General features: G+C 43.6%; 1 protein-coding gene across 1 annotated transcript in view; it reads right to left on the reverse strand.

Annotated features, from left to right (window-relative positions):
• satb1b (SATB homeobox 1b) overlaps window positions 1–13,559 on the reverse strand; it is a 63,400-nt gene extending 49,841 nt beyond the window's left edge. The window contains exon 1 of the mRNA XM_073484570.1: window positions 13,319–13,559. The gene's annotated coding sequence lies outside the window, so the exon portion shown is untranslated. The remainder of the gene's footprint in view (window positions 1–13,318) is intronic.
• Window positions 13,560–19,466: the final 5,907 nt, after the last annotated feature.

Here is a 19,466-nt window from a genome sequence, read left to right on the forward strand (position 1 = left end):
GGTGTCCCGCTAGAGATTCCCAAGCGAGAGGGGGCAAACAAGCCCCGGTTTTAGTGCAAACACATTAATTTGCTGGGAGATTCCACTTGAATGAATACAGTGCAGTTCAAGGAACAAGGTTCTGCTGCGGCGCACGCAGAGAAGGGGAAACTAACGTAATTCGGTTTCTGAGTCACTTGGTGTGGCTTCACATTCATGACGCAGCTCGGGAGGGAAAGGGAGGCGAAAAGGCCGCAACGTCGTTTTTCGCAGTGACAGACACACACACACAGACGCACGCACACAAACACGAGCAGTTACATGACTTTACAGGTGGGAACTTTTATTTTTAGATTTTGCAAGTGCAGAGCGAGTCTACAAGTTTGAGTGGAGGGGAAACTTCAAATCAGGCAGCTGCTGACTCATGAAGTTAAGAAAGAGAAAAAAAAAAAAAAAGGGGGAGGAAAGATGGAGTCTACCACAGGTGCTTCAGTGCACAGATACAACGCTGGACCGGGTAAAACTTTTTAGGAAACCGAGAAGCAAATCGTTGGGGTCGCTCTGCACGCAGGTCGACGGCACAGTGCTGATGAACATGAACTGGAATGCTGTTGTCAGAAGAGCGAAAAGGGCAAAATCATCCACCCCCACGCAATAGATCATGAACTCCACCATTCATTACACGCAATGAGGCAACTAATTCCCCCACAAATAAGGGGGCCAAAGGAATCCAGACCCGGGGGATCCAGGTCAGGATTTTTAAATGACCTTAAAAAAAACACACACACAAACACAGGAGCAATAGTTCAAATGGACACATTTAGCCTCTTAAAGCTGGAGGACAAGTTGTGTGTGTGTGTGTGAGAGAGAGAGAGAGAGAGAAATCTTCCAAACCAACCTGAAACGCAGCACTTCAGCACTGGAGAGCATAAAACACCGCCTGGAAAACGCGTCTTCTTCAAGTTTGGCCAGGGTAAGGAAGGAAATGAAAAACACAAAAACAAAAAAACCCTCCAAAAACAACTCTTCTCTCTTGTTGTTATCTACGTGTGCATGTCAGCGAGCAGTTGAGGAAGAAGAAAGAAAAGAAAAGGTTTAAGGAAAAAGACGCTTTCTCCTGCTCTCCTGCGACTGACAGGCGGTGCGAGGGAACAACAGCCCGAGTCTGTGGGAGAGACGACGAGGTCGAGATGGACCGCGATAGGCGAACATTGGTAAAGCGGTACTATGTGTGTGTCCGTGTGCGTGTGTGTGTCTGTGTGTGTGTGTAGTAGCCCCCCTAACGTTAGCTAATTCCGTCCAACTGGAGGGGAAAAAAGCGACATTTAGCACAAAGTGAGCGGGTTAGTCGCGTCCGTCCGTCGGGTACAAGTGAAGGCGACTTCGGCTTTAGTTCGGCACCGCAACATCCAAAAACCAGGCAGAACCAAGCAGAACCAAGGCAGAACCAGGCAAGGCAAGGCGGTACAGTACAGTTAGCCGTCGCCAGCACACACACACACACACACACACACACACCGACACACGGCACCTCGGACACAGTTGTAATGATAATAACCACCGCCGAGACCTAACAAACCCCTCGTTGTGTGTCCGTGTGTGTGTGTGTGTGTGCGTGTGTGAGGGGGGGGCTAACTAACGCACACAAAAATAGCTTAACGTCGCTTTTTTAGCTCGATAGATAGAAAACAGATAGATAGAGGTGACTACCGGCACACACACACACACACACACACACCAGAAATAATAAATAATAATAATAATAATAATAATAAGAACCGACAGTGTGTTCTTCGCTACCGAGGCGATGTGGAGACGATGTGCGGTAACAGCAGCCCCCGAAACAGGTTCGCCAAAATAATAAAACAAGGAGAGGAGAAAGAGGGAGGGGGGGTCAAAAAGTGCCGTCTACTTTCCCGATGTCGAGCAGGAATGACGGCTCGCGGCGGACGCAGCGGCGGCGGAGCAGCCACCGGCGGTAGTGATAGTAGGAGGTGTCCTGTCGGCTGGTCGGGGATTGGCGTCCGGACGGAGCTCCTCTTTTCTTTCTATCTCCCTCTTCTGTCTCTCTCTCTCTCTCTCACTCCGTCTCTCCCTCTCTGTCCCCATTAAATTATTAGTTGTATTGACTCATCACTCCCCCCTCCTCCTCCCTCTCCTCCCTCTCTCTCCTCTCCTCTCTCTCTCTCTCCTCGCTTGCTGGTGCTGCCGCTTTTGCTTGTGCCTCTTTCCCTTTCTCCTCCTCATTTCAAATGGCGTGGTGGTGCGAGGGGGTAAAAAAAAAAAAAAAAAAAAATACAAGACAGGAGGGGGTTGTGTGTGTGTGTGTGTGTGTGGTGGAGAGAGTGTGCGTGTTGGGGGGGGGGAGGAAGTGAGAAATAATCCCCTTGAAATAAAAAAAAAAATGAGAGAGAGGATGAATCCTCCGCATCTCCAGGCCGAAAAAGTCCAGGAGGAGACAAATAAAGTGGAGAAAGTGGACACATGCACATAAACACACATGGATGCACACACACACACACACATACACATGAACACACACACACACACACACACACCAGAGGAGGACGGTGGTGCGATTTCCGGCTGTGCGCGCAGGAATTTTTAATCAGCTTGATTAGAGTGAGGCGGTCCTGCATTTATTACCGGGTACACACAGATGCTCACACTCTCTCTCCCTCTCTCTCCCTCACACACACACACACACCTTAATTTATTATGTTTTATTTTATTTTTATTTACTTTTGCCCAATAAATAGTTTACAATCCGCACAAATATGCTCGAAAACAGCCACAGGTAAGGTGGACTAGTTGACCTGCGGGCAGTGGTGGTCACTCTGAGATCAACAAACATCACAATAAACTATAAGGAACATGAGAAATGCATGTTATATTTACTTTTATGTGGCATCTAACGCTAAAACCTTCCATAACTTATAACGTTTGTTTAAAAAAATTAGGATTGTAGTGATTTTTAGGAGTTTGTAAAGACAAAAGACATATAAAAACACTTTTAAACACTATACGTATACATATTCAATGAACAAAACAGGAGCAGGAAGATTGGAAAACTTATATTACCTGCCCTTTCTTCATATTAACATAAGATACTGTAGATTCAGATGGCCATCCCTTTTTTGTCCACCTTCTCCTTCTTACAAATCACGTAAAAATTCAGCAGTAAATACTCAGACACGATCAATAACATCTAAATAGTCACCTTACGATAAATATTACTTGATAAGTTCATAATGTGCCATAATGAATGAAATCAAAAAGCAATATGACTTCCAGTAAATGTTCATTCTCTGACTTTGACCCTAATAATATTATAAAAAGTACATATTTATGTGTTTAAGTAGGTATTTATAAATATGTATGACAGCGTTATAAAGTGTTAAGGCTCCATTATTCTGCACACTGAAGGTGGAGAGCTGCGTCCCTGGTTGTAGTTCAGTGGCACAGTGTCAAGTTGAGAGGAAAATATATTTTCAAAAGGGTTTTTTCAGCTTTATTGCCAGATAATTTAGGTCAGTTTGTGTTGATTTATGCTAAAAGAGGAGGCTAACTTCTATATAGTACAAATCAAAAAGTGAATTTAGGTGGGTTTTCCCATATATACATCTATATTCTTGTCAGTTCTTGTTGGCAGACAGCCTTTAGCTTGTGCACTGTTATTATTCTGTTATTATCTCAGAAACTTTACCTCCACAGCAGGTTATGTCAACCTGGATTATACCAAAAATATTAGACAAGCTAATCTCTGTTGATATTGTCAACAAAACCCTGAACCGTCAGAGAGGTGCAAGAAACTGAAGTGAGGGAAGGGGAGGAACGTTGGGAGGCTGGAGAGCGACACAATCTCTGCAAACAATAGCCAGCTGGGAGGTTTTTCTCGAGTTGATGTGTGAGCTATTGTTATTATTTTGTAATTATTTCATGAACCTTCCCCTGCTGGCGGGCTTTGCTGCTCTGGAGCGAACTGCAAAAATATCAGACAAGTTAATCTCTGTTGATATTGTCAATAAAGGCCCGATATGGTGTTTGTCCCCAACCTGAAGGTGGCCTAATAATAACAGTTTGACTTTGACTTTATGAGCAAAGGCCAGACTAATATCTGGTGGACACACACACTCACACACACACACACACACTCTCAGGTGACAATAAAGGCACCAGTGCTGTCTGCTAGTGTGAGGTGTAGATGTATTTGGCTCTCATTTGACCATCTTCAGGTCCTATAAAGAGCCAGAGGGGGTGAGTGTGTGAGGCAAAGTTCAATGTCAAGACCACAGGGGTTTTTACACACATGTGAAATATACTGACATTGTAATAATAGTATGCAGGGTGAAAGGTAATATCAGAGAAATGCTCTCAAAATTCATCACCGTTGTGCCACAGATTGAACATTAAGCCTTTTTTTTGGCGCCAGAAGTATAGAACGAGCGAGGTGGAAAAATTTGATCCGACTCGTCAGGCCAATATCCACATCAAACAAAAATGAACTCGCACGTCTGTCCAGGTTGTGTAAGAACAAAAACAGGAAACCATCAGAAAACAGGAAATGTGTACACCTATCAAGGCGACAAAGCCAGAGGTTGCGAGCCGACCGTGGAGGTCAGGTGCATGTGAAATGCTACACAACGCTGCATGCTTACTATCAAAGTGTTGCAGGGCTCATCAACTCCCTCTGTGCGTGAGACCATAAATACAGTAATGGTACATCCTCTCACACAAAGCTGTTGTTTCATAAACAATGCAACGCCGCAGACATGAGCTCCTCGGCTTTGCTTGACAGGAACCACAGTCAGGTGACGCCGACTCCACGGAGCACATGTGAAGAAAAATCAATCAGATTTACGGAAGGTGTTTACGGCTCAGTTTTTAGGGGAAAACATGAAGGAGTCCTTTTAAAAGAAAGTCGAGCAGATCAAAGAATCAATAACGGAAGAAGTGATGGAGTGTTGTATCACTACGCAGTAGAAACGGTACAGTTACACCTCTCATTCAACCCCTGGATGTGAAACCAAACCATTGTTCCACCCACCATGTGAGGTCAAAAGTTTTCGCATTTCAAAATACATTTGCGTCCAAAAAACGCTGCATTAGGAATTCACTGCTGAAGGCCAGCAGAGAAGCTTTTAACGGAAAAATAAAATGTGAAACTCACCTTTCGGACCTGAGATGGAACAATGTCTTGCGATATTTGACACCTAGTTTGCATGAGGTGTAAGTTTTGAGGGGGTGGCTGCATTTTAAAAGGGTCCCACGACTGTGGTTTTTTAAACAGGAAATGTGAGGGCTGTAGAAACTGCAAGTAAAAGACCCTGACATGTTTGAATTCATGAGCAGAAGCTGCTGCACAGATTCAGTGATCAATTCTTATCTTAACCATTCTCGGGGTTTCAGTGAGCTGCCAACACTGTGTACTAAACACAGCTGCGGTGTGCAGTGTGGTTAAATGGCTCTGCTATGTGTCTGAATAAAGGACCCAAACTGTGGAGTAATTACTATATTTTCAGAGATTCATTCCAACATGAGATATTATTCAGCTTCTGAAAAATGTGACAGAGATTTCCACAAAGTCACTGACGACATGAAAGTAAAATTCACAAATGAATCATATTGAAGTTACTGTCTATCTTGAGCTCTTTGCTACATGATAGGTACATTAAAGACAAAAAAAAAACGTCCTGCAACTTTTCATTTTTAAATATGAATATCAGGTAATAATTTCTCTCTGATATGGATGTGCAGCATTTCAGAGAGTGTTTCATTTTTCCACAATGTGCCTCCTGCTCAGGTTCATCTGTGTCACTGTGATACGTACTAACATGACTCGCACAGACAGGCTGCAGCCCCCCCCCACCCCAAACCTTTTCCTCAGCAGATCACTTTGCATCACTTAGACCTGCGCGGCATCGCTGCACAACATTCTGCATGTTGACGTGTTTTCCACGTTGACATGTTTTACATGATGTTCTCTGCAGCTCCCGTCTCTCTCTCTCTCTCTCTCTGTTTTTTTTTTTTTCCTTGGCGGCAGTTAGCAGCGTTCGGAAAACAGGAGCGACGGTGAAAGCGAGCCATTGTCGGCAAATGCTCTTTTCTATCTGGCATGACGCAAGCAGCCGCAGTCATTTCCACTGTGATTGTCGGGCACCATCAGAGAGCATCGATAACCCCTGCCAGGCCTTGGCACCGCCAACAGGTGCCGGCACTGCCAGCTAGGTTGGCACCGACGTGGCTGTGAAAACCCTCTGACATCCAGAAGGGCACAGATTTGCACTGAATGCACCACTGAATCAACACTGCTGATTATCAATTAACATATACCGTTTTGTATCACACAGAATAGAGGGAAAAAATGGGGTTTTGAAATACAGAAAGCCTGTTTAAAAATACTAGCTGTGTGCTGTTATAATCGTGTGCTGAATACAGATTTAGCTCTGCTCAAGGTGGGTTTTTACAAGCCTGTGCGGCTTTGTGTTGGGGAGATACAGTACGCGGTGCGCTGTGCGTGTACACAAGTGTAATTGTTCAGGCAAGATTTTTGTGCCTGTTGGCTGCGTTTGTAAAGAAAACATGAAACATGACATGAGAAACATGACAGACTGGATGCTACATTGAGACAAAGACACCTCATATTTAAATGTCAGGAGTCATAGCATTACACCACAGATGCATTTCACCTGCGCTGTGTGTATTACCACAGTGTACTGTATGTTTTTACCATAACACACTTATCAAAACTATCACATCTGGCCTGCTGCTTTTCAAACCACATGTTTATGTCTCAGCAGGAATTAAATATTATGTCTAGTTCCTTAAAAAGACACTATTAATCAGCACACAAAGGGAGAAAATGTGAATAAAAATGCATCTGTTGGCTCAACATCGAGAAGCGTCTTTATTTACTTTGTCAGGCGAAACCGGCGCCATCACTTGCTGTACGTAGGTGTTGTGATGTCTTCATGCTCGCCACTTGTGATGCTTCTAATGGGCATTAATACGATTATTTGGATTACTAATACAAATTAGTCTGCGCATCCCGTCTGAGCGAGCACAAACAGAACCGGGGGTTTAAGCGCTGTCACTGGTTTGACTTTGAGCTCTTTCTGCAAGTGTCTGCCACAATAAAAACACGCACACACATAAACATAATGGTATTATTAGAGGCTGCAAAAGGATTTAATAATCTGTCGGGGAACGTGTCACAACACGCCTGCATCAGTGTGGGTGCACCGATGAAACTCAGCGAGACAAGATGTCATGTACAGTGAAAAAAGGAAAATGAGGGTGGTGTACAGTAGACGCCGTGCAAAACCAACAAGCACTTAAATGAGTGTTTTAGAATGAAATGAATGTCTTGTGTCAACAAAAGCACTGCAAAGACACAGGAGGTAGTGTTTTATGTATTTACAATTACAGATTTAATTTTTTTTATGAATTAATTCACACAAAAGAGAAAGAAATTGTTTATTTTTGTAGGTCATTATGTGGTTAAATGAGTTTCAAAATGTGTTACTGACTCACACATGCCACGAAAACAAAATATAACGAGCAAATCGAACACAATATTTACTACAAGCTTAATGCGTCATCTTGTCGGCTAAGGTCTCACTCTGTTCTTTGTCTTCTCAGAAACGCAGTTGCAGTTTTTTTTTATCTGTCTGCACAACTGTTGCACCAAACCGAGGTTCACTCCTGCATAGAGTTCAGTGGTGAGGTGGTTCATTAACGTTTCCCTCACAAGACACCTGAGGACCATGAAAAATTGCTTCATCACTCGTTACGAGGTAAGCACAGATAGACTAAATATTCCGTAATGAACATAACCCCCGAATCAGATTAGTTCCATGTTTTCCATTAGCCTCTCATCCAGCGAGCGTGGCTTTCAATTACTTGTGAAATAAGGTGATTTCTACATTTTCATATGTCCGCGCTCTGGTGTGGGAGGAGGGAGAAAAGAGAGAAAGAAAGAACAAGGGGGATGTAATGAACTGAGAGTCGACTCCTAAGTGCTTAATTGTTTTATAATCACATGAAGTCGACAGAAATAGAAGCGGAGCGAGTGGTCTCCACCTCAGGTCTGCTGACAGGAAGGCCTAACGCCAGTTGGCCTCGACGGATCTCTGCGTCGCCGCCGAAGACAAACTTTTTTTTTTCTCCCCCCCGCCCCCCGGATATATGAAAGACAATCACCGCTCCTTTCACACCCCTTGCTCCAACATCTCCACTCTTAACACCCACCTTGAGATCTGTGGTGTTCACTGTACACAATGCAACTCCCACGCAGATGCGTGCCACACAGACACATGTGCATCCGCTCAGAGGCGGCAAAGCATGCTTCAGCGTGGAACAAGGCCTCGGCCTTCGGGGACGGCGCCTCAGCCTGAACCCTGACGGTGGCATCAGGTCGGCCGTAATTACCGCCGAGCCAGGTCAGCTCAGGCCTGTGGCGGCCTTTCCTCTCAGGAATCTACACTAAAGATTCAAAACTGCACAGAGAAGACCCTCCGCTGCCTTGTTTATCGCCCCCTCCCTCTCCCGCTCTCCTCGCCTTTATCGAATTATAAAACCAATTAGTCATAGAACAATCAACGGGCATCAGAGGCAGGGTTGTTTTAAAAGAAATAACTTTTCTGCCACCGCTTGCTGGACTCCCGTCATCACATGACCGAATAATTAAACTCTAATTTCTGCCTCGTGGATCGCAACAAATAAACAATTAATAGAGTTAGAGAGACAGGGGTGTTTGTGTGTGTGTGTGTGTGTGTGTATAGGAGAGAGAAAGAGATACTGAAGATGGCTTTGTGGCACCGAGAGAGGACAGACTGAAGGGGTGAGAAAGGTTGCGACGTCCTGCTGGTTTTTTCCTGTACTGAGGAAGAGGCGGTGAAGGGCACGGCACGGCCTTGTGGGGAGTTCTTGGGAGTGTTGAGGAAATGAAGGCAGGTGATGTGATGGTGTTACTCGCCTCAGTGTGTGCGAGAAGTGACGGTACGCTGAGATGAAAGGAGAGATGGGATGTGAGCATGTGGGGAAAACGGCTCTTAATATCGAGGCTTAGGCAGAAGTATTGAATAAGAGGTGCAGACTTAAGGATGCGCGTCTTTATCTACATATTTTTCTTTGCATATTTAATCCCTTGTCAAAGGATGCATCATCCAGCCACTGACGAACAAAACGGTTGATAAGGCAAGGGTGTGTATGTGTGTGTGTGAGAGAGAGAGACAGAGAAAGAGAGAATACAGTATCTGTTGAAATTGTTTCATTGGAGTATGTGGGTGGGTATTAACAACCTGATCTTAGCAGGATGCGCTTTCCTCTAAATCGCTCTCTTTTTTTCCCTCTGAACAAAGGATTCAGAAAAACCTACACAGATTGGATAAAGACAAGCATCGGAATAAAAGACAAAGAGTTTGTTTTTTTTTTCCTCTCAAGAAATTTAAAAAAAAACAACAACAACATACGTTGAGACCTGTAATAATGTGATTTGAATCGTTAAAACTTAGATGTATATGCTCTTCCTAAATTATATTCGCCACGGTAGCATGAAGCGCGCTAAATAACAAGAACAAAAAACAATCCAACAACAGGAGGGATGTCATTTTGCAAAAAGCGTGACAAAACCGACATGACGGACTTTGGGTTTTATATCTCGCGGCGAGGACACGCCAACCCATTCGACAAAACGGGGCTGATTGTCAGGACCCAAAAACAATGTGACGCTTTTATCACTAAGCCGAGGAATCTGGATCAACAGTATGCAAAGCATATGCCAGAATAAATGCAGTCGAACATGCCGGGACAACATAACCCCCCTCTCTCTTCTCTTTTTCCTTTTTTTTTTTTTATAAAGAAGTTTCCAGATAATGACAAAATGAGCTGTAACTCCCTGAATCACACACTAAGCACTCACCCAGGGTGGTATGTCTGCAACTGTCGGAGGGGGGCTTTCTTACATTTCTGAGCCCTGGAATGCAGCGGTCCCTATTAACACACCAACCTTTTCTTTCTCCAAACTAGTTGCAACATGTCTTTAAAAAAAAAAGAAAAAAAAAAAGCGCTGGGAATCATTGTTATCTTTCTCCTCTATTAGCAATCATAACAGAGCTATTTCATACAGAGGAGGGATGATGGTGGTGGCGGTGGAGGGGCGGAGGGGGTGGAATCCCCAAAGAGCCACACATTAAAAAACGAGACAGGCCTCTTATTTACTGGCGACAGTCTAATAAATACATTTGCTGGCAGCTAAACAGGTATTTACTCTGCTCCCTACCACAGGTATAATTTCACTGTTTGCTGAGCTGTTATTTTGCTACAGCGATAATTATCGAGGTGGTAAAGAAAGACGATTAATGGTTTTACAGAGATATCAGTCTCAGCAAAGTGAGGCACAGCCCAGCTTCTAAACTCCCAGCAAATACTCAGCGGCAGGGGTGTTAATAATCTGCATCTTTTGCTTGCAGGAAATCAAAGAACAACTCCACAACATATCGAGGTTTCGTATTTTTAGTGTGGCGGCAACACTTTCCCTGCACGTTTTTATTTTATTGAAAGCAATAAAACTCATGTTTCAGAGCAAAGATTCAATTTTAAACGCACGTATTGAAGCATTCTTAATATCATTTTCAGAGCACACTGCAAAGCAAAGACAACAACAGCCACGAAAATAAATCACAACCTGAGCTCTCCAAACGACTAATTGGTCTCTCAGGGTCACGGGACAAACTTTGTCGCCTGCTCTCATCTGACAACCTGCTCCTCAGCGTCTGCTAAACCTGAGACTGAGCGAGAGCTCGGCACGCCAACGTGCAGCCGCCGGATTGTGCTTAACTAATCTTACTGGAGGGGTTTTAAGGTTTAGATGATGATGCACAGATCTCGTCATCCCTCCTGTCCCAACGCCCGACCTGACAACCTCAAGTGACAATTAAAGGAGTTGCACAAGTGGCACCGGTGGCTTTAAAAAGGAAGAGACAACAAGAGATCTCTTAATGTTTGTGAACACTACAAGCTGGTTTCCTGCCATCACACTACTACAGTACAGTAAATGCAGCGTGCACTAGTTTCGATTAGATGTAATGAAAACAAAAGAGCCTGACGCGGGGGGAAAGATGTGATTGTAACAAGGTTAAACCTGTAAGTTAGAAATAGAAAGGTGGAAACACTGAGGTGTTTTCCTGGGTCTCCTCCTAATTATAAATCACAGTGGGGTTATTGTAAGAGCTGTGAACGTGACAGAACACATTCAGAGGAATTAATTACACACTAATAAGCTGCGACAGATGTTTAGGCTTTACTGCTGGATCTGTGTGACCTGGCAGTCATACTCAGCGCCGCCGCCGCCGCCGTCCTTACACTCTTGATTCTTATCATTCCTGCCAAACAAGTTTATGTGCAGAAATTTTGCCAAACACATCGACACGCCGCTGTGGATATGTACACGAGTAATTCTTTTTTATTTTCTTGTGCCAGTTTCCCAACCACAAACTGATAAAGAAGTGGTTGTAACGAAGGGCTCAGAGTAAAACCGAGAAGTTTTGCTTCAACGTTCGCGAGGCTGCCGTTGAGGCTTTCGTCTTTCTCTGAGGACTTTTTACAAGAAGTGACACATGGCAGCCTGAGACAGGAAAAGGGCTGTGTGTCACTGCTGTCAGAGGCACTGACCAGATAAGCCACAGCACCTTGAACTGCCACAGATCTGCAAAGATAAAAGGGGAAGGTGCAGCGCCATAACCTGTTTTTCCCATGCAGAGGTGCCATGCTTGACCTCATAATCGCATGTGTGCGAGCAAAAAGAAAGCTCACGGCCCGACAACAATAGCAAGATGATAAACAACCGGTGACACTGAAGAAAAAAAAAAAACTGAAGACGATATGAGGATAATTATCTGATCAAGTTTCTGATTTAATGCAAACTTCTGCACCAGAATTTGTGATTTTCTCCAAATTAACAATAATAATCTTTACGACAGATTTACACCTGAGACACAAACCCAAGTGCATCTTACACGAGTGTGTTTGTGCTGATATCTGACACAAATAATCATGAATATCAGAGTGAGAGCAAGTGGCCACGCTGGCTGCTGTGTGAAATGTCAGCTATTTTGTAAAAGAGCAGAGAGTGAAACCTTTAAAAAAACCTGTAAACCACAGAACAGCAGTGCCCACGCAGGTTTTAAAAGATGGCAATTCATCTTCTCATAACTGCTCTCTATCGCTCTCTCACACACAAACACACAAACACACACACGCACACACACATCAGGTTGTACCTGAAATTACTTTATCAGCACTGTGACAAAAGCCACAAGGCAGCATTACTACAACATTTCTGTATCATCACATCTATCTGACTGGCTCGCACCAAGTCAGGCAGAAAGAAAGCAATAAATTCATTAACTGTTTGTGTCACACACTCACACACACACACACACTCACACCTTCTCCTTTTTTACTTTACCTCGCTGTCCTCGTTCAGTTGAAGTGTGTGTGTCTTTTTCTCTTTTGAGTATTTCACGCCACAGCGATAAAAGTGTTGAAGCAAGTTGACACGTTAATTAAATATTAAGTGTACAGAGAGAATAAATGAAGTGGCTCTAATGGCCTAATAAAAAGTAGTAAAAGTAGATGGGCAGGTGGGGCAACTGTCCACACACACACACACACACACACGCACGCCATCATAAAGAGTTTTTAAAAAATGAAACTAAAGGCCTGTTTAAATCTAAAGTCCTGGTTTTAAAATATCTCCCTTGAAGATTCATGATTTGAGGGACAGTATGAAAGTTTGTGCAGCAGTGAGGCAGCTCCAGAGATCAGCAGGTCAGCAGCAGCAGCAGCAGCAGCAGCATCACTTCTTGCTCCTCTGCTGCGCGCTGAAGAAGTTGTTAAACGAATTAGAGGAGATGGATGTGCTTAACCCCGCCGATATCACGAGTGCTTTGCTTATTCGTGCAGAAATGACACACTGGGCCTGTTTTCTGCACATTTAAAAATCAAAGTTCTGCACGTTTCACATTTACCATTACGCACGACACTCACAGCTCTGCGTTTTTATTTTATTTATGAAATATTAATTCCGAGCAGGCACTTGTGGTCTGTCTGGGTTTTAAGTGATTTAGAGGAAATTGCCTTTAATTCATTTAATCGCTCACCCTTTCTACAAAAATTAAAAAAAAAAAACCCAAGAGAGACGCGCCTTATTTTTTTTAAATGAGTCATGCAATCAAATAAAAGCGATATGGTAGAGTTTAAAAAAACAAAATAAAACACACATGCATGTGTGAGAGAGACACACGAGGATAAAGTGTGATTTGTGAGGGGTTCGTACCTTTAAAGTCAGCAGTCGCCCGACCTCTTGTTTTCCATCAAAAGTTGAACAACCTCTTGTCACTGCTCCACGACGAGAGATCCAAAAATAGGCAACTGCTCTGTGGGAGGACAAAAAACAAACTGCTTTTTCTCAACAACAAAAAAAAAGAGAAAAAAAAAAGTCAAAAGTCCTATGGTGGAAGGAGAGGGAGGGAGTCGTCTCGCAGAAAACCGCACCGGCGGCGGTGGCGGCGGCGGCGGAGAGGTTGAAGTTGGGGGAGCGCACACGGCGGATGGAGCGCAGAAATGTGAGCAACCGTGCGCTGCGGGCTGCGGGGGTGAAGTAGAGGAGAGGAGAGTAGCGGCATGTGAGGAGGGCTGCTTTGAGAGGGTGGCAGGTAAACGAACCGCCCCTCCCCGTTTTCTGATGCTCAAATCGATGATTTGCCAGCTGTGGCGCAGCTTGTCTCATTGCCCCACTTTGGTTTTTACAGCCGCTCCTCTCCGACGCGCTGCTCTCCGGGGACACGGGGAGAGCGAGAGAGAGAGAGAGAGAGGAAGAAAGACACACAGAGAGAGAGAGAGAGAGAGAGAGAGAGAGAGAGAGAGAGAGAAGTCAGTGCCAGGAGAGCTCTCACACTCATTCATTTTCATATTTACACGCCACATGTTTGCATGTCAAGAAGAAGACGAAGAAGAAGAAGAAGAAGAAAAAGTGTGGTAAAAGAGTGGATTGCGCGCAGCGGCGTGCGTTTTCTTGCTCCGCGCAGAGTCAGAGCCTGTTGTTTTAACAGCGGAGGGCAACCTGCCAGCTCCGCTCCCCGCACACCTGAGCGGAATATGAAACCATCCAGCCCCGGTGCACATCAGGTGCTCTCACCGACATAAAGAGCTGCGGCTGGTCTGCTGGAAAAAAAATGCACAAAACAAATAAATAAATAAAATAATAATAAAAAAGTTTCCAGGAATAATTAAGTTTGAGCCACGCTTGTTTGTTCTCTCCATTAATCCAACGAGGCTTTTAGCGGGAAATAATTATTATTCTGACTATTCGACAGTGAACATTTTTAATGCACCATTATTGAACCGGACTCACTTTTATTTTGATCAGAAATGCTGCTTTAACTAAGTTTGACTCCACACACACACACTCTCACACACACACACACACACACACATCATATTTTAAAATCCTACCGCGGGCCCATCCAAAATAATAAATAAATAAATACATAAAATGAAATAAAATACAAATCTACGCTTAAGGAATGCAAATTTGCCAAATTTCACGTGGAGAGCAGGAGGATTTTATTTTCATTTTTGCCTCCTTTTTCTTGGACATCTTTAAGAAACAGAGCCTGGAGCAGAATCAGCCGAGGCTCAGAGGACAGTGACAGATAACGGGAGAAGAAAAAAGCTTTTTCTTTTTCTTTTTTTTTATTTTCGCCCTCACACTGTCTAAATGTATTTGTGCTGTTTTAATTGATTTCCAGCTGTAACTGTGTGCACTGCTGAATGAAAAGTGTAGAATATATAAGTCGCCCTTTTTTCCCCTCCTTCTTTTAAATAAGAAAGGGGAGGGAAAAAAAATCCAGTCTGATATTAGATGAGAAATAAATGTGTAGTTTGAGAGAGTAAATTAAATTAAATAGTCTTGATGAAGAACATATTACAGTGAATGGAGGGGGAGGAAGAAAACGCCTCTCCTTCACGGTGACACCTGTCATTATTACGTCTGCATGTTGGTACATTAACGTCTCCCACAATAGATTTTTACAAGAAAAGGAAAAAATGTGAAATAGTTGAACCGTGAGTGAAGATTCCTCCTTCGCTCTTTGTTTGATTTTATCATGACTGTGTCCATCATGTGTGTGTGTGTGTGTGTGTGTGTGCAGCTCCTGCACATGTGGCTGCATGAGCGTGTGTGTGTGTGTTTGTGTGTCACATTTTGTGGTTTGAATGCACATTTTTATTTGTGCCATGTGTGTGTTTTTGCATCCGTGTGCACGCATTTATACCCATTTGTTGTTGTGTATGCCTCTCTTTGTGTGTGTGTGTGTGTGTGTGTGTGTGTGTGTGTGTGTGTGTGTGTGAAATGATTGACAGTTTGCATCTGCACACAGGCTAACTGCTCTGCACTAGCAGGTGTGCATGAGCCCACAGGTAATGCAGCTGTTTACTTACAATATGACTGTGTTTCTCTTACCGGGGTTTAGCATAAATAACACACTGATCCATTTACATTTACACTTAATTTACACGTCCCATTGAAAATAGAATTAGTGGAGGGAAAAAACAAGGGGAGCTAAAAGAAGCCGACACGAGACAACAGAAGGTGAGAGCCGAAGGAGGCGTAAAAATCGTGGAAACGATTGTGAGTGTCCACGTCGAGGTTATTTATCAGAGAAGATGCAGCAGGACCGGAGCTCTTATTGTAAGCTGATACGCACAAATACTTCTCAGAAAAGTTCATTTGTTGTGGTTTCAGGACTCCACAAAAGTTTCATTATGATGCATCTGAGATCTGCATTTAAAAAAAAAAAAAGGACGAGGGAGAAAGAAAAAAAAAAAAAATCTCACACACTCACAAACACACAATCTCTGCATATGATTCACACCAGCTCTCTCCTGGGAGACTGAATGGGAATTGAAAAGTTCCAGTAAAGAGATTCAAATTTGCCTTCTGCATAATTATAAATTCATACTAAGTTAGGGATGTTTTCATCATTACAGACAACAGCTGGTGATTTCAATGCAGCCTGTGTTTTATCCAACAATTCATGTTGCTGCTCTCCGAAGAGCCCCACATGTGCTGCAGTTGTCGCTTTGACCACAAGGGGGACCGCTGAGTCTCATCTCGAAACAAGAGGGCAGAGAGTGAGAGGAGATGAGAAGGAGGGCAGCTAATGATGACCTCCCTCCGGCAGACACTTGTAAACTTCAGGTTTTAACAGCCGGCTGGTGGGTTGTGCCAATATTTATGATTCTCCGGATTCAAAAAGCATCAAACCCTGACCTCCTCATTCAAACGCAGGGAAGATTATTGACGCGGCGACGGCGTGTGAGAGCTTGTGGACGAGCTCCAAAACGTTAATGCAAATTGATAATGTGCGTCTCTCTCTCTCTCGCTGAAGCATAAAGAGGGCACATGTAAAGCACCAGAAGAAGAGAACCAAATGTGTGTGAAGTGTAAACAAATCAAAGCAGACCTTGAGCTGAGACGTTTCAATCGTCTGCACTTTTTTTCCTCTGAAAACAATAAACAGCACTTGGAAAATTACAAGGGTTATACACCCCAGAATTAATCTTTCCAACCCATAACTAAACAGAGAGACACTGTTGCCTCTCCATCAAGTGGGTATATTTTAATTACAGGCTATTGACTACTGAAAGTAATTTGTCTCAGAAAGATGCCCAAGAGCTAAAAGACAGACGTCTCGTCTAAATCTGGAATGCTCCGCCACTTATTTCTGCTCTGGTTTTTGTGGTTAGCCTTTGCAACTTTCTTCAGTAGCTCTTTTATAATTGCTCACCTTTTAAAGATTAACAAGGATTCCTGAGGAGACTAGCACTTGTCTCCTTGGCTTTATCCCGGGTAAGCGCTGGATTTTCAGATTGTTGTCCCTCTGATCGCCTCACCAGAAATTGAAATTTAAATGTGGCTTTTCTCTGCCTTTTTCCCTTTTTTCCTATTCAGCTCCCCTTTGAATGTCTGAAACAGAAGAACTCCACGAGCTCACCTCTCAGATGAAACACTATTAATCCTCATTTGCGTGCTGCCAAGGAGGACAGTGGAGATGAGAGCCAATCAGAACAATAAAAGCTGACCCACAGCGGCGCCTCCAAAGCGCACACGCCTCCAGATGTTAATGGGATGTCAGTCAGCTGGGCGAAAGAAAACAGCCCAGAAGTGTAATTACTGTCTGGTGTGAACTCTCCCATCAGCTGTGGCAGCTTAATGTCACTTAGTACATTACTGCCTGTGGAGAGCGTCGGCTCAACACGGGTGGCAGCTGCCCAGATGTTGGAGGACTCTGTGAGGGGAAAGTTGCCGGTTTCACTTTTCAGGTAGACTGAGGTGTTTCTGAAACTTAGAGATCACCTGTCAGTCAAACCGTAGGGGCTGCGCTGTGATGTCTTTTCCTGTTAATGAGACCGACCTCCTTACACCTGGATTACCTGTAGATTCTTAACTCCTGACCACAAACACATCCTTTCATCAGGTGGATCAACACGGATCATTTTTAAGCCGAACGAGCTGAGAGTTTGGTGAAACCCGCCTGTGAATTTGTCTCACATGGTGTAAAGAAAGATTTTATTGATCCCCAGGAGGGAAAGCAGGAAAAGTCGTGAGAGAATTTTAATTCTGATGATATGTATCAACTGTTGCCTCGGTGTGCCGCAGCGGTAACCCTCAAATTTAATTTTAATTGATATTTCTTGGTTGGTTAGTTCTTGGGCAGCAATTTTTCCCTTAATGTAATGATTGCTCTTAACAATAGTCATTTACGCAGGATCCTTGCCCATCAAGTCCTCTAAATTAAACAACAAAATACATTATTACTACTTGGTTAAGGTTGGGGAACGATGACGGTCATGATTTAAAGTAACCAATGTTGACTGTCATTAGGAAACATAAAGCAAACGAACGTCATGTATGTGTGTTCATGTACGTTGTCGTCTTCTTAAAGTTATTTAGTGGCGGGAGCATTTTTGACGTGCATACGTGACCCATCTTTTCGGGACAGGTTAACATCCATTTTTTAAAAAATATAACAATCCATTGAGCCTCGACAAAAACGGCAACATTTTTTGTGCTGTATAACAAGTTTTGTGTTTAACGCACTGTATGTCATTTCTGCCACTAGAGGTCCCTCAATCAAAGCAACAACAAAAGACGTAGTTTGATTTTATCGTCAAGCAGTACGAGATCATTTCCCGACGTGAAAATCTATCCGATGTGATTCTGGCAGTAACGTTCATGGACGAGGAAATGTATTAAAGTTTTATTCACGTAACATTTAATCATGTTCGTCGACTTCCTTCCTCATTCTTTGACGTATCATCTGATGTTTCCTGACCAAATTAAACTTGAATTGGATTCGAACAATGAGATATAATGTTAAGTACACAACTAAATATACACCAGAGGCCTAGTTTTTTTCAGACATTATTGATAAAAAAGATGGTTTTCATTCACATCCCCCTAATATACCACTGTCTGTATATTGTGAATTGATTAGCTGTATCTGAAAGGATTTATTAAGGCCTTCAGTTTCACTGTGAGCTTCCTGGAGATGTTCATCAGTTTGTCCACAGCAGTTCTGTTAATAATGACGCTGTAAGATAAGTGAGAGTCGGTGTGGATTGAATGAACGAGAGAAGTGTACACGTGCTGCCGAGGTCACGCGTCCAGTGAGAATTCACCATTGTACAGAGGAGCAACCAGCCAACAGGTGTTAAGAGCTAAGAGTTAAGTTTCATGAGTGGCAATATGTTGAATCACAAAGCAGACATTTATCTTTATGTTAACATCACAGATTATTTATTTTAAGGGAGATGCTACATGCACAAAAAGGAAAGTAAACTGTCTACTCCAGGAGTGAAGCTCCTGTCAGACGTTCCACTGACATCCATCCACTCTGCCACGTGTAACCTTCAGTATTTAACCTCCAACTTGTCGGTGTCAGCCTCGCAAACACGCCTGGATGTCGGGCCACGTCAGCCGGTACAGAGCCCTGGGAGCCGCAGCGATACCAGGCCTCCGTGTTTGACATGCATCTCAATGCTGCGGCGCCGTCACAGTGAGACACCCTATCTCCTGGAGAGTCTATTAGCTGTGCTTAATTAAACAAATGTGATTAGACTGATCCAAACTCACACAACTGAATCCCCGGTAAGGAGTCAGCCATGAGAGGCGGCTGCAGAGAGAAAGTCGAGTCACGCATGGCTTGGCTTTATTAATAGCGCCTATTACACACTAACACACACACACCTCGAACGAGCCGCAGAGTTAACGTGTGAATAATGTGTGCGTGCGGCGCCGTTTTCAAGTCAACTTCTGAAGTTTGTCAATCACAGTTTAGTGCCGACTGTCAAGAGAAAACGAAGCTCGGCGTGTCGGGATAAAGGTGAACACTAATAACAGATTCATTACTGGTTATTTA

The sequence above is a fragment of the Pagrus major genome, chromosome 17 (genome assembly GCF_040436345.1).
Source record: "Pagrus major chromosome 17, Pma_NU_1.0".
Lineage (NCBI taxonomy): Eukaryota > Metazoa > Chordata > Actinopteri > Spariformes > Sparidae > Pagrus > Pagrus major.